General features: G+C 49.6%; 1 protein-coding gene across 1 annotated transcript in view; it reads right to left on the reverse strand.

The window, feature by feature from the left end:
• Window positions 1–22,248, reverse strand: part of LAMA5 (laminin subunit alpha 5) — a 101,004-nt gene that overhangs the window by 72,024 nt on the left and 6,732 nt on the right. The gene's annotated exons all lie outside the window — the stretch shown is intronic.

A 22,248-nucleotide genomic window follows, 5' to 3' on the forward strand; every position in this document is an offset into this window, starting at 1 on the left:
GATGATGAGAGGATCTCATCCTGTCATAAAATTCCCCAAGTGCCTTGAGTGCAGCTTGGTAAAGCATTGCTCAAGCCAGACAGACCTATCTGCAGCCCATCACTAATCTCAAGCTGGCAGCAGCCATGGGGTTCACAGGACGAGGAGAAAAGGCAAACTCGTCTCAGCTACAGACCATAAAACACAGTCTGCTCTTCAGCAGGATGGAATAATTAAGCAGGCTATCTGCAGTCCATGGTGCAATCCTTTTAGGACAACAACCATGCAGCAGCTGATTCCTGCAGTAGTATTTGTGAGTGCACTGAAAAAAACGTTTCCAGGAACTGAAGAAAAAAACCAACCAAACCCCCTTCTCTGTCTGGCTGAGGAGGCAGTGTCCCAGAGAAGACCTCTTCTATGGACAGCACATGTTCATGACTGCTGGGAGTAATCTCCATGCCTGTCAGACCAGGAGGATGGATCGCAGGCAGCCCTCTCCCTTGACAGCACAGCAGGATGCACACGTCTGGGGGCACAGCCCCACAGCAGGATGTACACGTCTCCGGGTGGGGGTGGTCACAGACCCACAGCAGCAGTTAGACACCGATGAGAAGTCTCCAAAAGCGCCTGAGCTGCCCCACTCAACGTGCAGGACAAGAAGCCCTGCAGCTCTTTGCCAGGTTCGAGACAAAACACAACCCAACCGAAAAAGCCCCAAACTCCGTGGTCGCAGCACTTCCCACGCAGAGCGGGGCTCATGAGTCACAGCCACAAGCAGAGCCCAGCCTGCGCTGCGGGAGTTTTGCGCAAGCCTCTATCTGCCCAGGAAGAGCACGGTTATGACACCAGAGGCTCCATCCGAGACAAACGTAATCTCCCAAGATAAGGCTTGTCTGTGGTGAAAGGAAATTGGCTGCTTTGTTCCAAAGCAGACCCCCGCTGCAAGTACCTTTTTGCATACGCTTGCATCTCCTCGGCTGAGCTGCTCGGCCCCGTGGGTCAGCGCTGGGGCTCGCACAGCGGCAGAGCCCCGGAATCAATCACTGCAGCGGGCTCCCTGCCAGCACAGCTCCTGTGAAACAGCCTCCCTGGGACAGACTTAATTGGAGCCTTTAGACTCGCTTCACGTTTCCAAAAGGCGCCGCTGTCCCCCATCGCTATTTGCTCATTGCAGCAGCAAACTCAGGAGCCCTATCCATCAAAGCCTGGTGCTAACGAAGCCCAGTAACCAATTAGCAATCCCCCCGACTGCCTCATCAGGGATTTCCAAAACCAAGATGTGCTGCAGGGTGTTCACCTACACCGCAAATCTCTTAAATAGCCTGGACGACCTCGAAGCTGCTTTGTGAGTTTTGTGTTATTTTTAGGTCTCCAAATTATGTAGGGACATCCGGGAAGACTTAACAGATCTAGCACAATTCCCACAGAGTTCAAGACCAAATTGCTCACAAACTCATTTTATCCTCAAGGGTTTTTTCTTAATGTTTGGCTTATGCCCTCCTGCTTCTGTTGGTATTTTAATTCTCCTTAAAAAAAAAAAAAAAAATTAAAAATCTTATTTAACATTGTTTTAAAAGGGGAAAAAAATGCTTCAGTCTTTGAGGGCAAAACAGATTTTAAAGCACTTCCTGCATGGGGAATGAAGGTGTAGAACATCCATTCACATCCTGCCTTTCCCGACCATGGAAAACACAGAAGCAGCAAAAACGATGGAGACATCTTTAAAGGCACATGGATAGGAGAGAATGTGATGGGTGATTTAAGCTTCTGTTTAACCCTTACAGAGGAGCAGCTGTAACAGACATTTGGTAACTTGCCCAGTGCACAGGCAGCATTCACATCCAGTCCCATGTTAGTATCTTTGCCTCTACCTCACCTAACCCACACAGGCTGCATGAGAGCCAGCCATCCCAGCTGCAGAGCGTCAGACACCTGGGAGACACCTCAGCTCTGTGGCTCACACACTTTTCCACTTGCTAGGAGACTTCTTCCCTGTCTGAGAAATGCTTTCATTCCATGCTCCAGCTCTACTCTCTGTCATCTCCCAGTTGCACTGCTTTTGAATTTTAATCAGCCTCCCCGCCTGCCCCCCACAAATTAACACCTAAAGCATCAGCCACTGCTGTTCTGCTCCAAGGGCTTATTCAGGGCTGCACCCTCATAACACCACCCAATTTAGACCATGGGTTGGTGCTAGCCATCAGTGACAGCCCTCTCTCTCTCTCTCTCTCTTCATCTTTTCTTTCCAAGAAGATCCCCTCTAGACACTTCTGTTGCAGTGCCCAGGAGCACCACCACCCCTGAGAGTGCCCCACCTGGATGCAGTGACTACATTCACAGCAACACACTCTTGCAGATGTCTGAATTTATTTCCTCTAACACCAGGTACTTTTGTGACCAAAGAGGAAAACCATGTGCCAAACTTCGGCAATTTCATTGCCTAAGATTAGCTGGAGTAAGTGCAAGCTGGTGTTGGGATGTGCTGAAGCCCTCCTATTTGTGGAAGCACCCTGGCCCCGCTGGCCAGGCTCACTGGAAGCATGCAGGCTGGAGCATCCTTGCTCTGAGCAAAGCCAGCACTGGCAGAGGAGGGAATAATCCACGAAGCTGGCATTCACCCCTCCTCCTCCTAATCCAAAATAGCCCCATTGCTAGCTCATTGGGCTCCCTCCAGAACTTGTCTGCTCTGGGGTCAGACAAGGAGAAAGGAGTCACGGGCTGGAGATGTTCTGTACAGGCAGCAGTGTGTTTGCTGAAAGTGGTAGTGCTGGAGAGATAACACAAAGTGGCTGCTAAGGATTGCTGCTTTGCTTTATTTTTTTAACTAGAGCAAAGCTGCCTGAAGGCAGAACCAGACACTTGGTTGTTGAACACATACCCAAAATAAGTGACTGTGCACAGCCTGGGGACAGCTGATGTATTAAGGCAAGAGCACAGCAACTCCCCAGGCCATCATTGGCTCCCCGGTGCAGCCAGCCCAGCCTGCCACACACTGCTGCAGAGAACAAATGATACACTCACTTGTCTGCAGCTTATTATGCTCTGAAATATTTATTGCCACCCCAATCGGAAGAAAGAAACATTTCTCTTTCAGACATAATGAAGAACACATTTCCAGTACTTCACAGCTGGAAGCTGGAAAGGTGGCCAAAGAAAATCCCTAACTTTCTCCCCCCCCCCCTTAAAGTAAGCATCTGCAAAACTCATTTGCTGGGGAAGAGGAACTCTCCCAAAGCAACCTGGGGAATGAGTCAATTAAACTCGGTCACAACTCGCAGGCAGGAGCTGATAAGATCGTATCGCGAGTGTGATATCAGCAACGTGTTCGCTGTCTGCCCCTGGCAGCTGAACTCCAGTAGGATGAAGAGAAGCTGCTTGTATTTAATGAAATGCAGCAACTCCCCCAGGCAGAGATTTTCAGTATGGTTTCCATCAGCCACTGAAATATCAGGGAATTCTTTAATCTCTGCCCCACAGCTCTTCAGCTGATATGCTCTGGGTGATACTAATGTGTTCCTCCACCCTTGGGATGGCAAATGTGCCTCCCTCCATCCCATTAGGTGTACCCACAAGATTCAGGATGTCCCCGAGACAAGCTCCTCCAGCCAACTCAGCATGAACACAGCAGAGGGAATGCCAGCCAGCAAGGACACCTGGAAAATGTTGCTTTGTCCAGTCCAGATGCTCACACCAAAGAATCCGAATTCTTCCTGAGAGTCATTACACCACCTCTCTTTACACCCCAGGTATGCCCCAAATCAGAGCCAGCTGCCAATTTAACAGCATAGAGCAGAGATGCTGAGCTGCAGTAGCAGGGAGCTGGATCACACATTTGCTAACAGAGAACCACAATCTCCGTGTCTGAAACAGCTTCAAGCTGGTGCCAGGCTGCCCAAACCTTCCTCTGCTCCAGGTACCTCTGCCAGGAGGTTCTGATGGATGGGTACTCCCCAGGACAGCATTTCTTGCCCCCACACCTCCAAGAATTCCCTGCTGTTGGATGCACCAACTGCTTTTCCCAGAAGTGTGAGCAGCTGATGAGAACAAAAATGCTGCCTTGGATGGGCTGCCTGGGAAAACGTTTCTCCTCTAAATTTCATGACAGGTTCGAATTCTTTCAGAGGGAGGACTCATGTGGGGTTGTTTCTAAACACACACTGTGTTATTGTAACTAATAACAGGAAATTAATGGCTTGCTATGTGGTGGGACAGAGGGCAGTCCCCCTGGGGCAAGCTGCTGACCATCCCCACCATGGCTGTATCCTGCATGCTGGCTGCGTAGCACAGACTGATGAAAGCACCAGACAGCCTCAAAGGACCTGCAGGGGAAGGGAAGGCATCTTCCAGAGCCAAAGCCATCCTGTGCACCCCATCCAACACTGTCTCATAGCTGAGGGGCAGCTGAAACCTAAAGCCTTTGTCTAGGTTTGGTCCATGTATCTCAGACACCAAAGGCACTTGCAAAATGAAGCGTCACCTCCCATGCCCTGCCCTGCAGACAGCCAAAGACATTCTCCCTTCCCTTACTGGATCCCTGGCTGCCTTGTACCAGCCACTGGGAGAAAAGCTGCTTCTGGCAAACAAGACACTTACTGAGAAAAACTCAGCTCATGCTGTTTTCCAGCATTCAGCTCTCCATCTCAGCAGGCCACCAGGCCGTGCCAGAACAAACAGGACATCAAATAAACACTGCATTAAGACGAAGCACGCTGTGGACACGTGCGGTCACTCTGCTCTCGAGCCCCAGCAGCTCAGGCAGCTGTAGCTGCTTTGCTCTGCTTGCCACAGAGCCCTGCTTCTCTCCAGCTTGCCCCAGGACTGCCTTGGAGGTGCTTTGCTGCAGAAAGCAGGGCTTGCTGCTGACAGACAAACCCAGCTCAAATGCACCAGCTTTGCTTAGCAGAGGATTGATACTTTCAACACACCTGCAGCTCCCCTGCTCAGAAAGGTATGAGCACACAGAGAGGAGGCCAGCTGCAAACAAGCTTACTCCTGTAAACACTTCTGTTCAGGCAGCACCAAGCCAGAAGCAGCACTAATCTACCTGATCAGCTTTAGCAGCAGATTTCTGGCTACTGAGGCAGGCACAGACCCCAGCAGCCAGGGACTGGAGGAAGAGCAGCCCAGAATGTCTCAAGCCCAGCAGCGTTCCAGGTCATGCTTCTGACCCAGATTCAGATCCGGGTGGTTGCTATTCGAGGGGAGCTGTGCCACAGTGCCCGGCTCTGCTGCCGGCCATGCACCTGTCAGCTCCTCTCTCTTTCAGCAACCTGACCCAGGGCAGTGATGCCACCAATGCACTTGCATCCTGTCCCAGCTCTGGGGACATCGAGGCACGCAGGGCAGGAACACTGAACTGCACCAGGTCTCACTGCTCCATGAGACACAGACACTGGGATGTGGAGAAAATGAACCCCAAAGGCTTCCCAACACCAGGCACCAAAGACAGTGTCCTGGCCTGCATGTCTCATGTTTCCTCCTTCCTGGTGGTATAGGTACATGGTAACTGATCAGTCCCACCACTGCACAACCATAGAATGGTTTGGGTTGGAAAAGACCTTAAAGATCGTCTAGTTCCAATCCCCCTGCCATGGTCAGGGACAGCTCCCACTAGGAGCAGGTTGCTCAAGGCACTATTCAACCTGATCAGGCAGAGGACATCCACAACCTCTCTGGGCTACCTAGAGGGTCCTCATCCCCACTTCCTGCCAGAACACAGCATCACTGTGGGGATTTACTACCCTATAATGCAAGGAAGAAAAAAACCAAACCCAAAACCAGGAGCAGAAATGAAGCACTAGTTATGGATACAGCACAAGCACAGGACTACAAATTCAAGGAGCTTTGAACACCCAGTGTGTCCTCACTGGAGCAGCATGGAACCACCAACACCATAGGCACAGATAGCTCATCTCCATCAGGCTCCAGGACTTGCTCTGCTACTGGAACTGAGACAATGGAAGAAAAAGAGGCAGCACACAACCCTGCACTGTTCCTCTCAGCCACAGACTAGCCATGAAGGACACAGGGCTGTTCTTTTGGGAGCAGCAGCAGTGTTGCTGTAGCGTGCTATGCTACTGTGAGAATAACAAGCAGCTTTTAAGGACCTGGAGTGAATATCCCAAAACACCTTCAGAGCAGTTGCAGAGAGCAGCCATTTAATTTCTAACCTTTGCTGAACACCCACAGCTCTTCTAGAGGCAGGGACCTCATGAGTGCCAAGTCAGCATCGGCTACAGCACCAGCGATATAAACACCGTGGGGTCAATACTAAGTGGCTGATGGGAAGATGCTAACCTGAGGTAGTTTGGCTCACAGGCTGTTAGCTGTGTTTCACAGTCCAAGGGAGGCCACAGCTCCCATGGGGAGGTTTACAAACATTTTCCAGGACGAACGTTTGTAAATAGTGTCTTTCAACTTGTCTGAGAGCAGATTCTTGATCTGCTGTTTTCAAAGAGAGTCATCATCTTCAAAGGAGGGGAGGCAAAGCCATTGATGCAAGCAGGGGAGCTACAAGCAATCCACACTGTTTGGCACTCGTCTCCAAAGCTGCTGTGGTGGGTGTTTATACTAGATGATGTGTCTACCAGGAGCAGCCAAAGCCTCCCCTGCAATGCCTCCCAGCAGTGTTCCCAGGCACAGGGTACATAGCCCTGATGGCCTCCAGAAATCAGATCTGCCCAGGGAAACGTGATCCCTCCCATACCTCTGCTGCTGAGGGACAGGGGTCACATTCTGCTAAGATCACAGCAAAGCAGGCTGGCATCCGACTCAGCCTCACAGTTCTTGAAATCAATATACCGGGCACGGTAATAATTTCACCTCTTCTCTTTGAAGAGGTTCCTCCCTTCCCCCTCTGCTGGCCACAAAACCAGGCTCTGGGTGGTCCCTTCCAAGACTGTAAATTGGCTTGTTGAAAGCCTCAGCAAAAGAATGGTCAGGCCTTAATAAACTGAGCAAAACAGAGTGCTGGGCAACTGTTTGCACATTATTCAAAGGATATGCACTGCCACACGGCTGCCTGCACCACAGCAGGTATCATCCCTCATCCAGATATGCCCATGTTGCATTAGTTTCCCCCTAGAACAGCAGCTGAAGGTGCATCTCTTAATGCCATGCCCCAAACCTTCAGCTCTGGCCACAGAACGGGGCCAATGTGGCACAGGTTGTGGGACTGCTGCCCTCCAGAATGCATTGTAAACCCCTAGAGAGTAACCAAACCTGTTGGGATGCAGAGCTCAGACTGGGTGCTCTCCAACTCAAAGGACCAAAGAGCAAGCAAGATGTCCTTGCAAGGAGCAGCCATAAAAGGCAGAGTCTTCTGCAGGCTCAGCCACAAGAGGGCAACAGCATATACACACAGGGACACACCTGTGGACACACCTGCACACACAAAGTTGAGCCAGACCCTGGGGGCACCAGGAGATGAGGCCATGCTGTGAAGCCACTGCTGAATGCTTGCTGTAGGAAAGCAGAAGTGAGCATGGAAGCAACCACAACAAACAGTGATTTCATGAGCTGGGCAGGACACCAGCTGCACTGTCTTTGTAGGCAGTGTTCCATGCAGCCAAAAAGCACAGCAGGGTGCACATCCAGCCTTGGCTTGGTTGCACAGACAGAGGAGCCCTGTCCCAGTACCCAGAGCACACAAGGTAACAGAAGTGCATATGCTCACTGGTTCCCCAGTCTGCCTGGAATCAGCTGAAAGCACTTCCCAGAACTTCACAGTATCCTTATTCTGATGGATGTGAATGCCAAGGTAGAGACAAGGGGACAGAGAGTAAAGACAGGACCATAAAGGCATTTGGCAGTGACCTTCAAGGCAGTTTTCAGCCCCTTTCATTGAGCTGACATCCACACAAGAAACTGCAACTTTGTGCTGCACAAACATGCTGCAAATCAGACTTTAACAAAGAGAGCTGCCTTGTAGAGACCCCAACTGGCCAGCAATTTGGGAAAGCCTAACTGTCCCACAGGTGCTCCCCTGGCTCTCAGTCTTCCCTGCTGCTGTAACCATCCAGCATCACTGCAGGGCAAACACCCATTTACAGCCTGCTCAGTCCCTCCTGCTTCCCTGCTCCCACTGCCCAGCCCTGGGAAGGAATAGAGATAAGGGGAGTGCTACAGAAAACACAAGGGCTTAAGAAAGCCGTGATTTAGTGGAGATAAAAGGTCTGGGTGTGTAAGCACACACCACTAAAAGACCACTGCTGAAAGAAGGGCAGGCTTGTGCAGTGGCATGTGTCCAGGGTGGGGGCACTGCACAGGGATGTCATTTACCTGGGAGCTTAAAAAAAAAGGCACAACAGGTTTTTAAGCAATAGCTGCATTGTTACCCTCATGGCACTACAGCCTGGTGAAGTATGTCCAAGTGACCTTCCATGGAAGTGGCTCTCTGCAGATGTGTGTGTGCAGAGAAGGGCCCCACAGCTCTAAAGAGTTTCATTCTCTCTGCCCCATAGCCTGGGGTACCCACTCATGCATTTCAAGCAAAAAGTAGCAAAGCCACATAGGTCCTGCATTCAGCACCCATCCACCCTCCCTGGAAGCAGACCTGCTTCTCTGCTGGGCAGGCTACAGGACCTGCCCTTACCCTGGTTTGGGTGAGCAACATGTGCTGGAAAAGGCTGGATTTCCAGCTGCAAAAGGCCCAGATGTGTGTCAGTGCAGGAGTCCCACATGTGCCCATCACAGGTAACTGACTCATGGTTTTTGTGCATTCTGGTTGCCTCAGGGGACAGTCTCCAGTCCTTGTGCTCATGGTGGGAATTTAAGCTGCACTTTGGATCACAAAGGCAGGGGTAGAGCTTAGGTGCTGGACTAGGGGAATGGGAGCACTGGTGTAAAACAGAGGGTGTATCGTAGCAGCATCCCTGACTTGAGCCAGTGGTGTTATGAACCCAAGCCTCACCAAAAGCTCCCAGGGCACTGTTCTAATAGCTGCACATAGCTGCCTCCAACATTGGTGGTGATGGCTTGGCTGAAGAGGGCTAACAACAGTGGTGGGGGAAGAAAATAAGGAATTACCTGGCAAAATAAGGAATTAACACATCTCCAAACAACAAAGAACCTGTTGCACCAACAGCTAATCCCATCTCAGCACCAAGCTCAGAAAGCTAGAGGGAGCCTGCAAAACCACAAAACTACAACCACTGGGACTCTGCAGAGCCCAGAGCAGCTCCAGTCTCCTCCCCAGTAAATCTGAAGCAAGCTTTCTCAGCTGCCAGCCAGGAATAACATTTTGGTGTAGCCCTTACTCTGAGGGCACCATTCATTCCCCAGGCTCCCTCATAAGACACATTAGTTTTTCACACTGTTAAGGACAAAGCAAACAGCTTAGACATTTCTGTTCCGACATTAAGCTCCCAAGCACATTTGCTGCATATCTTATCAGCACAGCTTTAGCAGCCTTTCTAAGCTGTTTCAAGACTTTGGCCTTCAGAAACCTGGAGAGGGGGATGGAAAAACCCTCTGTTCATACTTACCACGGCACAGCATGCTTTCAAGAGGACATTCCTACCATCCAGAGCAAACAAGTGTTCCCAACTGTACATTCTGTAAGTTAGAGTGAGTAACATCAATCCAGACTCACCATACAAGGCAATTTAAGTAGTCTTAAGAGTTCCCTGAAATTAGTTGAAATGGGGTAGTCAGACAAAAGAACACTTGTCTCTGCTTTAGACAGCTTGCAGGATGGTTTATACCCAGAGTTTTACAAGTACAGCTACATCCACAGGACCTCAGACTTGGAATGGGCTCTCCAAAGTGTGCTGAGATCTGTGCAAATCTGAGACCTGCTCCATGACCAGACATTGCAGGCTCTGCAGTGCAAAAAAGAAATAAAACACAATCCAAACACAAAGGGGCTGCAGCAAGACCCTCTTCAGTACTGATAAAGCCTTGCTGGTTTGTTAAGTTCATTCAGGAAACCCTTGGATAAATTAAGGGCTGAAAAAAAGCAGCACTCAAGTCCTCTTCCATAGGATACAAATAGGAGTTTGTGCTTTAGACACTGGATGAGACTTGAAACAGCTCCTGCTCTTCCTGTGGGCAACAGTGAATTAGAATCATAGAACCAATAATGTTGGAACAGACCTCAAAGATCATCAAGTCCAACCTGTCACCCAAGACCTCATGACTACTAAACCATGGCACCAAGTGCCACGTCCAATCCCCTCTTGAACACCTCCAGGGACGGTGACTCCACCACCTCCCTGGGCAGCACATTCCAATGGCTAACAACTCTCTCTGTGAAGAGCTTTCTCCTCACCTCGAGCCTAAACTTCCCCTGGCACAGCCTGAGACTGTGTCCGAGGTCTGTGAAGTTCCCAGAGCTTTCTGGGAGGCCTGGAGCAGCGATGTAGCGATCCTACCACAACACAGCATGTCCACTGATAAATCACAGAGTGGTAAGGAGTGGAAGGGTCCTCTGGAGATGGTCTACTATGAAAAACAAATCAAATCTATCTTGCAGGGCACACTGGACACAGCAAGGTGTTACCCCATCAGCTTCACCAAACCACCTCACCCTCTCTATAGAGCTCATAACCCATCACCCCCAAAGCCCTGGATGCCATTGTTTTGGTCATACCATGGAGTTAAACCCCACACACTACAATTCACTACTTGTCACCATCATTACAGCTCAGAATTTATCACAAAAAGGTGTTCTGCAATCACTCATGGAAGGGCTTGGGTGCTGTGAAGAAGAGCCTCCAACCCCAGCATGCTGAACAGCGCAGGGACAACCATCACCTTAACCATGATTGGATTCTCCTAGAAAGTAGAGAGGATTGTGGCAAGCTCAGCTCTTAATTCACCTAAATAAAAAAACAACCCAAAAATCAGTTTTAACCTTGACAAGGCACAACTTGTATGTCTGTGACACAGCCATTTCCCATCACAGAAGGGCTGGGTCTGAAATCCTATCTGTAGCCCACCCAGGCTCTCTCTTGCCTTGCATTTACAGGACTTAAATCCCCAAAATTCCAATGTCATGCATTTCGCTTCCAGAGCTGCAGGAAGTCCACTCTAAGGCACATGCCAGCTTCAGCTCCCAGGGTTTCCTTGGGCTGTCCTTTCAGTGACAAGGAGAACAAAGCAACCTTGGCAAGTGGCCACACTGCAAGCAACTATTTCCCCCATTCCCTTGAATGGAATGGATATCCTGTCACCAACCTGCGCACATGGGAAGGGTGAGGAGGGGAAGGAAACGGAAGAGGATGAATTAGCTAAAAATTGGCACAAAGTGAGAGGTCTCAGCTTGCCACCACAGCCACTGAAAGGCCTTTCGTTTGAAATGGCCAAATGCCAAAGATGCGTGACTCACATAAACCTTAGAGGAGTCCCAAGTCCTCTGGCACCCAAGAGCACTATACTTGAACCCTTCTTCTGTTGGATCTGGAAGAGGGTATGGATTCTCCAGCTCTGACATCTTGTTTCTGACTGACTGTGAACCCAGTTCTAAGAGCTGGCAACTACCATTTCCTTCCTGCTCTCCCTTCCAGGTATTTACTTCCCTATTGTCCTTTCCCAGGGCTTAAATGGTTTTAGAAGGTGCCTTACTGAACCACCATTGAGCAGCAGTTCCAGGTTCCACACATACAGAGAAGACCCAGTTCCAAGAGGAAAAAGAACCTCCCTTGCACTATGTATTAACTCCCTGCACAAACCACAATTGAACCAAGCTTCCAGGCACTTCAGCAACATCAGGGTACCGGGCCACCTAAATTAAACTATACCATTACCTAGAAAGGTTACACCAGATGAGCCTTGAGGTCCCTTCCAACCTGGCATTCTAGGATTACTTCTCTGCAGCTCTTTGGCACAGGTCCTTCAAGCCTTGACAACACTGGGTTTGAAGCTCTAGTTGTTAGCAGATTTTAACGAAGCCAGACCTGACACATGCCACCAGGTTTATCCTTCCAAAAAAAAGAAAACAAACACACACCAAAAACCCCAAACACCAAGAAAACCACCTCTGTGTTCCAGCCATGCTCCATGTTAGCATTTGTCAGCAAGTTTCTCCACCATGACACTGCCATTCAGAGCTGGGTTAGCTGACCCAACAGCAGCACATACCGGGGCCACAGCAGGATTAACATTCCCAATGCTGCTGCTGCTAACACCAGCAGAGATCCACAGCTACAACACTTGTGCAGCAGCTCTTGCTGCTTTTTGGACAAACAAGGCTCACAAGACCACAGGTTTTGTGCTCATGCCCTCCCCCCCCATCCCCAAGAGCCCCCTTGTAGTTACTGTCCCATTTACAGAGACTTGAAGCAAACCTACTCAAGGCAGAAAGCAATGACTAGTAAAGAAAGAAGAAAGCAAAACCCATCCTGGAGTCCAGCCAAAATCTTTGTGCCCACTAAGTTTGGGTGGATGCAGACTTTGTAAAAGCCTGGAAAGGATTAAGGAACAGCTTTAGCAAACAGCCAGGACAACAACAGTGAAGTCATGATGAAGCCAGCAATAGAGATTTCTGTTTGCAGTCATGAGCTTGTGTTTACAGTTTGCAACTCTGTGCAAATACCAGACAGCCATTCTCTTCCCCTTCCCATCAGGGCCTGGCATCACATGCATTTAACTAGATCCAAGAGATGCCTACAGCAACATGCCAACTGGGTTTTGGTCACAGGACATGCTCCAATCCATGGTGACAGGAACTTGCAGGAACCCAGAAATAGAGCTCAGCTGAGCACGTGTGAGGGAGAGCTCGACATCAAAACAGGCAAAGAAAGGGATGGGAAAGAGCAATGAAGCACGTGTAAAAAAGCTGTGGCAGCTCTCAGAGTCTGGCTGTTTGCTTGTCACTCCATGGGTTATGCAAATGATCACAGGAGAGATTCAGGATGCCAAGCAGAAGATGCAAAATGAATCCTGGAGCACCCCAACTAGAGCTGAGTTATACACAGGGCTTTGCCAGTAAATCTACTCCATCAAGCTGTGGTTTTCAGCACACAGAGGTACAATGGTAAAAGCCATCAGTGATATGCAAATCTCCCAGGATAAAGGCAACCTATTCTAACAGGAACTGTTCTAACTTTCAGATAACCATGTAAACATGCAACAGACAAATGTATCCCTGCAAGAGCAGCACAGCTAATTTAACCCTGCTGGCAGAGTCACAGCTTCTCAGGTAGATGTGGCTGGGAACAAGAGATAAGATGCTTCCTGCCATGTCCAGGAGGCTCACATCTCCCATGAATATTTTGGTGTTTGACAAAGGGAAGGCCAAGACAAGCTCCCATCCTAACACAGTCATCCAGGAGCTCTGACCAACAAGCCCCAGCAAGTCTCTCAGCTTGTCCCCATGCCCTGCCCAACCCCTCTGCCAAAGGCCGTCACCTCTGAGCAGACCTGTCAGGAAGGATCTGCAGAGCCACCTGGCTGCACCATGCTGGCAGTTTGCAACACAACCTTGCTGCCATCAAGTAGGTGACATTGGGCTCACCTAGAGAACATAATGAACCATCTCAGAAGAGGACTGGGAAGAGAAGTGGATGCTGAATCCCTAAATTACACCAACAGCCCCACCTCTGTCTCCCTGTCTCTGCCTTTCCAAAGCAGTGTTCATGGGGCCAAGTCGGAACGATTAGAGGAAATGGGCGCTGTTGCTTCCTGTGCTGCACAAACAGGAGCTGGCACCATCCAGACCCACCTTCCATTATCAGTGACATGTCAACAAAGGCCTTTTTAATAGTCATGCTTGGCAAGTCCTTCTGTGGAGCACAAAGTAACATCATTCTTCCTATCCCTGACAGAGTCTCTGGTGACCAAAGCAGTCCTGAACTACTGCACTGCTCTCACCTGATGCAGAGCCATCCATGTGCTACTCCCAAGGCACCAGATCTCCCACTATGTCAAATCCCTGTTCCAATCCTTCCTCTCTAACCATTCCCTCAGTATACCTCCAGAAGCAAAAGCTCAGTTAGCAGCTCTGTGTGAACTTCCCTGATGAGCTGCTGCCAATCTCAAGTCTGCTCAGCAGTCATTTAAAGGACTCTTCGTCCTACTGCACTAAACATGTGCCTCTTGGCTTGTGTCTTTCTGCTGGTCCCTCTTCTATTTTCTATCAGTTGGGAAGCTATGTACTATTTATTGCACTGCTTGGCATCACACACAGGAGGGGAGGTCTGGAATTTGAAGAGCACCAAATCCAGAAAACAGGAAACGGCTGAGGATCAAGGCTGGGCACAGCCTGGAGGCCCACATTTATGACTACAATAAAAGGATAAGGCAGAAATGAAAGTAGGGCTGAGCCAGGCTTGGTAAAGCATCAAAAGAAAGGTGCAGGGGGCTAGAACAGGCTTGAAAGAGCAGAGAAGCTGACTAGGCAGATGATCAGAAGTGTATTTAGCAACCTCCCTACAAGCCCTGTGGATCTGAGCCAGGACTTTGCTATGCTGGAGCTGTGGAGGGCAAGGACAACCCCTGGAAACCTGCCTCAGGAAGCAGGAATAGCCCACTTGAGGAGCTTCCCACCATAATCAGGATGAGCATCAAGAACTGAACAGACTGTGCAATGCCACAGGATGACCATGTCTCCCAGCCCGTGCCTGGGTCACACAGAGCAGGGCTGGCAGCACCTCCAGGCTCACAGCCCTTGGCTTGGCTCAAGAAGTCATTCCTTCCTGCAAGTGACTCTGTGCTTGTTAGCCTGGTGCTGTGCAGGCTTCAGCTGGTAAGGGGCTGCACACAACATGGAGATACGTGCAGTAATCCCATTTTGGAGACAGGGCAAGGCAACGTGCAGAAGACACTAACCCACCTATTCAGATGCCACCACATTCCATGTCAGAGCTGTGAACCTCTGCAGTTCCACTGACCTTCACCAGATGCTCCCAGCAACATCTGTCAGGAGCAGAAAACAACTCTCCAGCAAACAGAGCCTGACCTAGACAGCTCTGGCCTGTCTTAACCCACCTGGTACAACCACAAACAGGCTGGACAAAGCTGACCCCTGGAGCACGTGTATCTGCTAACATTCGCACCTGAACCAAGGCATGCTCTTGTTTACCACTCCAGCCAAGCAGACACTTTCCAGGAGAACAGCAAGAAGAAATGACAAGGCTTGCTGCCTTCTGGCTATTCATTGCAAACTAAAGCCTCCCATAGTCAGCCAGCAGCTTGCTTGACCTCTCCCCAGCTCACGCTTGCCCCGAGGCTTCTCCTAATCTTTGAAGAATCCCAGGGAGTTGAGCAGGAGCAGACAGCCTGAAGGGAAGGGTGAGTTCCACAGCAGGAGAGCTCACCATCAGCCTCCTCCTTTCTCATCGTGCCAAAATTAAACATAGGCAACAACATCCAGGGAGAAATTGGAGTGGCAACCTTGCACACGTTTTTGAAAGGGTAATTATCCTTTCATCAGTTGTTACCTGGAGCTCTTCTGCAGGGGCAGGCTGAGGCTTTTTTTAACACCTGAATTCTCCTGAGCTCGTTCAGGTCGAGGCAAAACAAGTGCAGCCTCTGGGAAGATTAGGCTGTGGAAGCACAAGGGTCACTTGTACAAGATGCAAAGGACAAGCAGAAACATCCTCCTCAGAGGCCACAAAAGGTGCCACAGCGCTGAGTGATTTGCCCTGAGCGTCCTGCTCCTCTGAGAGCATTCTCTGTGCTCACAGCCTGGCTGACGTGAGGCATCGCAGGTCTTTTGGGAATCAGATGTTACAAGTGAAATACATTCTACTCATTCCAGCCCTAGAAAACAGATTTTAAGCAGTACTGCTTCATGACATAAATGTAACACAATTAAAATTCACATGTCATCCATGATTTACCTAAAGTGATGCTCTGCACATCTTTTGCCTTACAGCAACCACAATCACTACTAACAATGGGAGGGGGGGAAAGAATCTCAGGCTGTTCTCTATCCCAGAGAGGGGAACTTGGCACCCAACTTGGCAAGGCTGTTTGAAAAGGAGAGGATGGGTCTGCTCTTGCTGCCAGAGGAGACAAATTCCCACTTGATTAACAGTCAGGCACTCCCTTCCCACTCACCTGAGCAGCTCCCATGCAGCTGCTGGAGCCAGGAATCCAGTGGGAGCTGGCAGAAAGCACTGAAAGATTGAGAAGGGCTAAGTGAAGGCAAAAAAACTCTCCTTTATCAGCACACACAGACAAAAGCTGCTTGGCTGGGGGAACTGCAACTCTGAAGGAAACAGAGCATCCTTCACAAGTGAAGTTATTTCAAACAATAAAGGAGAAAATGTACTGGGAGAGGAGATCCATACATGTGGGCTCAGCACCAGCTCCCAGCACTGTGCTCTCTCACAGTCACACCTTCTCTGCTTCTCCCCGAGAGGCATTACAAATATGCACCCTGCTTCCAACTGACAGTCACATTAAATACAGCAGCACTCAACAGGCTCCACAGTCGAGGGGACCAACCAGCCATTTCCATGGGCAAACTAGGGTTCTGAAGCTTAGAAATGGACAAACAGAGGACTTGAGCTACTTCTGAAGGACTTCATGGCCATTGCAAAGGATCCTACATGGGAGAAGAGACTGCAGGCTCAGCTGTTGAAAGCAAGAAAGATTTCTACTCAGCCTGCTTAACATGCTTCATTTTTAATGCTGCTTTTGCTCCAAGAGCCAGAGAACAATTTGGAGAAAGAATGCCTTTGTCAGAGATTTTACGCCCCAGCCTTTCACTGAAGGTGCAAAAGCTCACAATAAATGTCACTAAGCCCTCCTACCCCTTTCCCATAGTGGTGCTCCACCATAGTGAAGACCAAGTAGTCCTTACAGCAAGGGAAATTAAGAAAAGTAAAAGCTACATGTAAAAAAAGATTAAATACCCCTGACCTTCACCCATTCTTGCAATGCTCCATGAAAAACACACACAAGCAGCCTGTCCCCCCCAGAATGGAAGCTGTGCATTCCCCAGTGATGTGTGCTGGGGAAGGCATCTCCACCAAGAGAAAGGAAAGGAAGAGAGTCTTTAAGTTATCCCCCTGCATACAGGATGAATGGCCAAGGATGTCTCAGAGGGAAGTGCAGGCAGTAGCTCCATCACCCAGCAGCAGCAAGACCTCTCACAAGAGCTGAAACAAAGGTCCAAAAGGAAAAAGGTGAAAGGAAAGGGAAGCTCACCTGGTTTCTCCTGAATGGCCATCTCCTTCATCCCACACTAAGTCCAGGGAAAGCAGCTAACACAACAGTTCCACTCAAGAACAACCACAGGCTTTCTCTTGGGATCTCATGAGTTTACTCCTCAAGAAGGGTTACTCAACTAATTAAGCCAGGGAATAAACATCAGATTCATGCTGGGGACATGGAGGTAAGCCTGAGCCCATCAGTTTACAAGGCTTTCCTTCCAGCTGCCTTTCAAAAGGGCTCTTGAAGATCAGAGAATCATTTTAGTTGGAAAAGACCTCTAATATCAGAGTTCAACCATTGACCATGGCCATTAAAACACATCCCCAACTGCCAAAACTGAACCCAATATTGTTGATGTGGCTTCACCAGGGCTGAGCACAGGGGCATGATCACTTCCCCACTCCTGCTGGCCATGCTATTCCCAATACAGGCCAGAATGCTGTTAGCCTTTTTGGCCACCTGGGCACACACTGGCTCATGGTCAGACAGCTGTCAACCAACACTCCCAGGTCCTTTTCCACTGGGCAGTTTCCAGCCACTCTGCCCCAGTCCTGTAGCACTGTATGGGGTTGTTGTGACCCAGGTGCTGGGCTTGGCATGGAACCTTGTTAAACCTCATGCAGCTGACCTCAGCCCATCAATCCAGCCTGTCCAGATCAAGATCTCCACCAACAGCTTCCGTTGCTATTTCAATGAAAATGAATGGGAGGCTGGAAATTGAGAGGAAAGGAGAATTCAGAGCACTGTGACACACCAGGTACTATGCTGTGGTTCAGCAGTGTTCCTTTAGCATTAGGCCAGGGGACATTTTAACCTAGAGAATTCAGCCCAGACCTACCAAGAATGAATAGGAATTTAATATCCATTAACAAGCCATCAGTTTGTACCAAGAGGATGGACTCATTCATGTGAGTCAGGCATTCAGCCTCATTCACAGAGCCTGCAAGCACCCTGCACACCCAACCACTGTGCAAAGCCGGTCCTGAGGGGGCCATGTTTGCAGTGCAAAAGGGAAACCAGGTTTCTGCCCTGGAACTCCACCCCAGGAGAAGCACCCACCTCCTTTTAAGAGGAATTCTGCTTAAGGAACAGCAGTTGGCGAAGGGTCTAGTGTGTATTGTACCAGCAAACCTCTTTTCCTCTGCAGCCAGAAGAGCCTGGCAAAAAAATTCATCAGTTCAACACAGGGCAGAAAAGTTGGTAACTTTGGCAGGTCCCATTGTGATCCCTGGAAAACTCAAGAGGTACTTCTCCAGGCACCTGAGGGAAGCGACTGATCTCCTCCCTTGCCTCGACATAGTGACTGCAGAACACCTTCACACTGGCCCAGGAGCTCAGCTCACAGACCTTTTGCCTTCCCATCTTTGCAATAAATATTTTTTCCCCTCCTTTTAACCCTAAAGGGAGCTGCATTTTAAGCAGTAGCAGCCTAGAGGTCTCCTAAGGAGGTTTCTTTCCTCTCCCCAGTGGCAGAGTTGAATGGATGTAGGTGTTCCTTTTCCAGTGACTAGTGTGTAGGGGAAGCTGCATGCACTCTGTGCAGCACCACTGAATTAAATACCTTTGGGGAGTAAGCTGAAACTCCCTGCAAAGCTTCATGCTGAAATTCTGCTCTCTCTAGTGTCACCAGGGCCAGCAGACTCTGGGGATGGGGGGAGATGGGGGATGCTATCCAGCCACCACCTCACTGCAGTAATTAACCTGAAGCAAGCACTGGCATGAAGCGCCTGCTCTTGCATGACTGCAAGCATTCCTCTCCACCAAGTCTATCATAAAGCACCAACTATCCATAAACATCTCGGGGAAGGGCTGGCCTGGGTTCACCCTCACACAAGGAAGATGTCAGGCCCTGGCAGGAAGCCAAGCATTCATGTTTCTTTAAAGCTCCTGATTTTTGTCAGCTCTGATTCAAACGACCTTCTTAAAAACCCCCCCAAGACTCTTCTATCACACCCTTTCCTCCCCCTCCACCCACTGTGGCACTTAATCACAGCAGGATCAGAGGGGACAGTTCCCATGGTGGCAGTGAGTCATGGTCTCCTGTCCCTCTGCTCCCTCCATAGTTTCTTTGCAGCAGAGGCATTTCCCCCACTTCCAGCTCATCTGGAGGCTCTGGGCAGAAAAGAGTTTGGAGCTAAGCAGCAGTGGAGCAGGCTCAGGAGCCTCCATCGCAACACAAGCCTTTGCCCTCCAAGCCAGGCAGGATGTTGGGGACAAGTCCAGCTTGTGCCACAACACAGTAACATCCTCCCAGCACTTAGCACTCTTCAGCTCTTCCACTCTGTAAAACCTGAACTGTGCTTCATCATGGTGCCATGATGCTGGATTTTGCAAAGTCACTCAGGCCCAGCCATTCATCCTATGTGCACTAAAGCTTGAAGCACAATGTCAATAAAAGCAAGAAAATAAATAATTCCCTCTTCATACCTCCCAGCAGCTCCTGAGATCCATTCAGTTTTCCTTCTTGCTTGACATATATCTGGTGCTCAGACTCAGGTCTGACCAGGGAACCCTCAAGTGACTTTTCCTCCTCTTCCAGCTTTTTCCCCCCATCAATTTCTAAATGAAAAACTGCTCCTACCCAAGGAGGCAGGGACAAAGCACCAGCAGAAGCAGTTCAGATCTGAGCCCCCAGCAGATAATCAGCCACAATCTCTCCCCACACTGAGGTGGGAGCTCTGATCTGCAGTGCTGATGAAGCTGTTAAGATTAGGCCACTGACACAATGCAGATGGTTAAGGCTCTCACCACAGCTGGGTGGCCAGCCTGAGCCATTCTTTAACTTATTTCTGGCTGTGAATATTCCTCCCTCTCTCCTTCCCATAGGATTTTATCATCCCTGTGAGAAGAGCAAGCACCCAGCCAGCAAAAGCAAAGACCAACAGGTAGCTTAATTAACTGTCCCTCTCCCGGTTGCCAAAGCCTTACCAAACGCTGGAGAAACCCGATTCTAGCTGGTAATTAAGCACTTACAGCTCGAGAGGGATGAAGACAGCAGGGAAGCACCACAGCAAAGGGAGGGGGCTGTCACTCTAACCGCTGGTGCCAGCCCCCAACAAAGCACCATGCCATCAGCACCGGCACTACAGGCACTCACCATCCCCTAAAGGGACAACAGCTTTTAGTGGCTGACAGTCCCTTAAATTAAATCTTAATAGGTCCAAGACTTTCCTAGAAGGCTACACAGAGCAAGGAGAGGCCTTGTTTTCCAGCCTAACAAAGCCCTGCTCTCAACCATGCCTTTGAGCTGCACTGCTTCACAGGTATCCAAGGAATTTGCAAAGCCTGGCTGCCAGGTACGCCAGTCTGATCCAGGGTTCACTCTGCAGACCCTGCTGGGTCCCAAGATTCCATCCTTTCAACCAGCCTCAACTTCAAAAGGAGGAAATTAGTGATTTTGTAACATTTCATCTTGTTGCTGTTGCCTGACTTGCCAGAACAAAGGAAGGAAAAAGCAAAGCACTGGCTCTCACCAGGAACATAAAGAGGTTATTACAGCAATTATATACAATAAGGGCATGTAGAAAGAGGAAGCCATTAAAAATGGGCTGAAGCTTCAGATTTCTGCTCCACTTGAGATCAGCTGGGCAACCTCTTACTTTGCAAAGGTGGCAGGGAAGAAAATTGAGCCCAGAGAAACTCCCCACCAGGTGAAGCAACTGCATGCAAGTTCTGCTACCAACCTCTGAAGTGATGGTGCAATCCCACCCCAACAGGGTACCAAAAGTAAAGAGAGGACTGGGAGAGGAGGATAGGAGAGAGAAGGTAAACTTAGACCAGCTCAGTTTCAGCAGTACTGCAGCCCCTCAAAATTATTCCAGGCTCTGGCTCCCAGCTTTGCAGCTTAAAAGCTGCAGATTCACAGATGAGCCAAATACAGCAGCTTGCAAGCACAAAGGGCAGCTGGGTTAGCTCTGGCCTAAAGCCAGAAAGTTGCCACAGAGAATGACAAAGAGGAAGAGCAGCTCTCCAGGAAAGGTGGTCTTTGAAAATCCCTTTCTAGAGAAGCTGTGAGCAATCAAAAGCCACATTGCAGGCTGGCTCTTGGTCAGAGGAAAGAGTGCAAGCAATCCACCCACCCAGCACAGCCTGCCAGCTGGGACATTTCTAAGGGACACAGCAGATGCCACCTACGTTGGCTAAGGGGATCAGCACACTCTGTGCAGCCCCGGGAGGCTTTGCCCACACAGCTATTGTGTGATGCATGATGCGCCCCAGGCGTTAGGAGGCATTTTGTTGGTGCTGTGTATAGCTCAGCTTTAGGGAGCTGGCACTCATGGGAGAGAAAAAATTCGTGGAGGGTGTTTGAGAGGCTCCAAGCAAGTGCTACAGCAGGGCAGGGACTTGATCCAAGACAAGCCTGGGGAATAAAGGATGGGCTTGAGGTACCTAACAGAAGGGTGGTATCATCAACACATCCCAGGTATCTATAGCTGTAAATTTGGAGTCAGATGCCTTAAACAGCAGTGACAAACAAGCCTTTACTCCACAAGAGGGTGAAAAAGCCACCTACAAGATCAGTGCAAAGCTTCGATGCCCAACAAGACTTGAAATCACTGCAATTAGTGCACAGCAGAGGAAGCGAAAGTCCATCCCCTACCTGCTCATGGGAGCACCTCAATACTTAACTGCTGAACTGTCCCAGACTACAGAGCAAATGCCCCAAATCCTGAATTACAGTATCACAGGGCTAATGGCTGCCAGAGGCTGCTCCAGAGATGAAGCTGCAGGGACTGCAGAGAAAGGGGTGTCTCATGCACCCCTGGCCCAAAGGTCAAGGAGCTCCCTCATCCATCAGCCAGAGTGATGTCCCCATACCAGAAAGCAGACCCACAGCTCATCAGGTCTCCAGCTTGTGATACCTTCCTGCCTCTACAGCTACAGCCAGGATGTCTTTTTTGCTGCTTTTCTTTAAGTTGAAAGCCTGAAAGCCTACCCCATTTCCAGAGGGATAGCTTAGTGGATGAATAGAAGCAGCAGAGGTGCCTGGGGGCTGGAAGCCATGCTATTAGAATGGTAATTCCCTTTGACTTGCCAGCATTAGAGACCAAATATCCATTGCCACCCTTTGTCTTTTACAGGAAGATCTTCAGCATGGACTTGCTGTTTCTAAAGAGTTTATTTGCAGCACAACTCTAAATTCCTCAGGGCTGTAGTTTTGTGTTG

This window comes from Dryobates pubescens, chromosome 26, assembly GCF_014839835.1.
Source record: "Dryobates pubescens isolate bDryPub1 chromosome 26, bDryPub1.pri, whole genome shotgun sequence".
NCBI classification, from domain to species: domain Eukaryota; kingdom Metazoa; phylum Chordata; class Aves; order Piciformes; family Picidae; genus Dryobates; species Dryobates pubescens.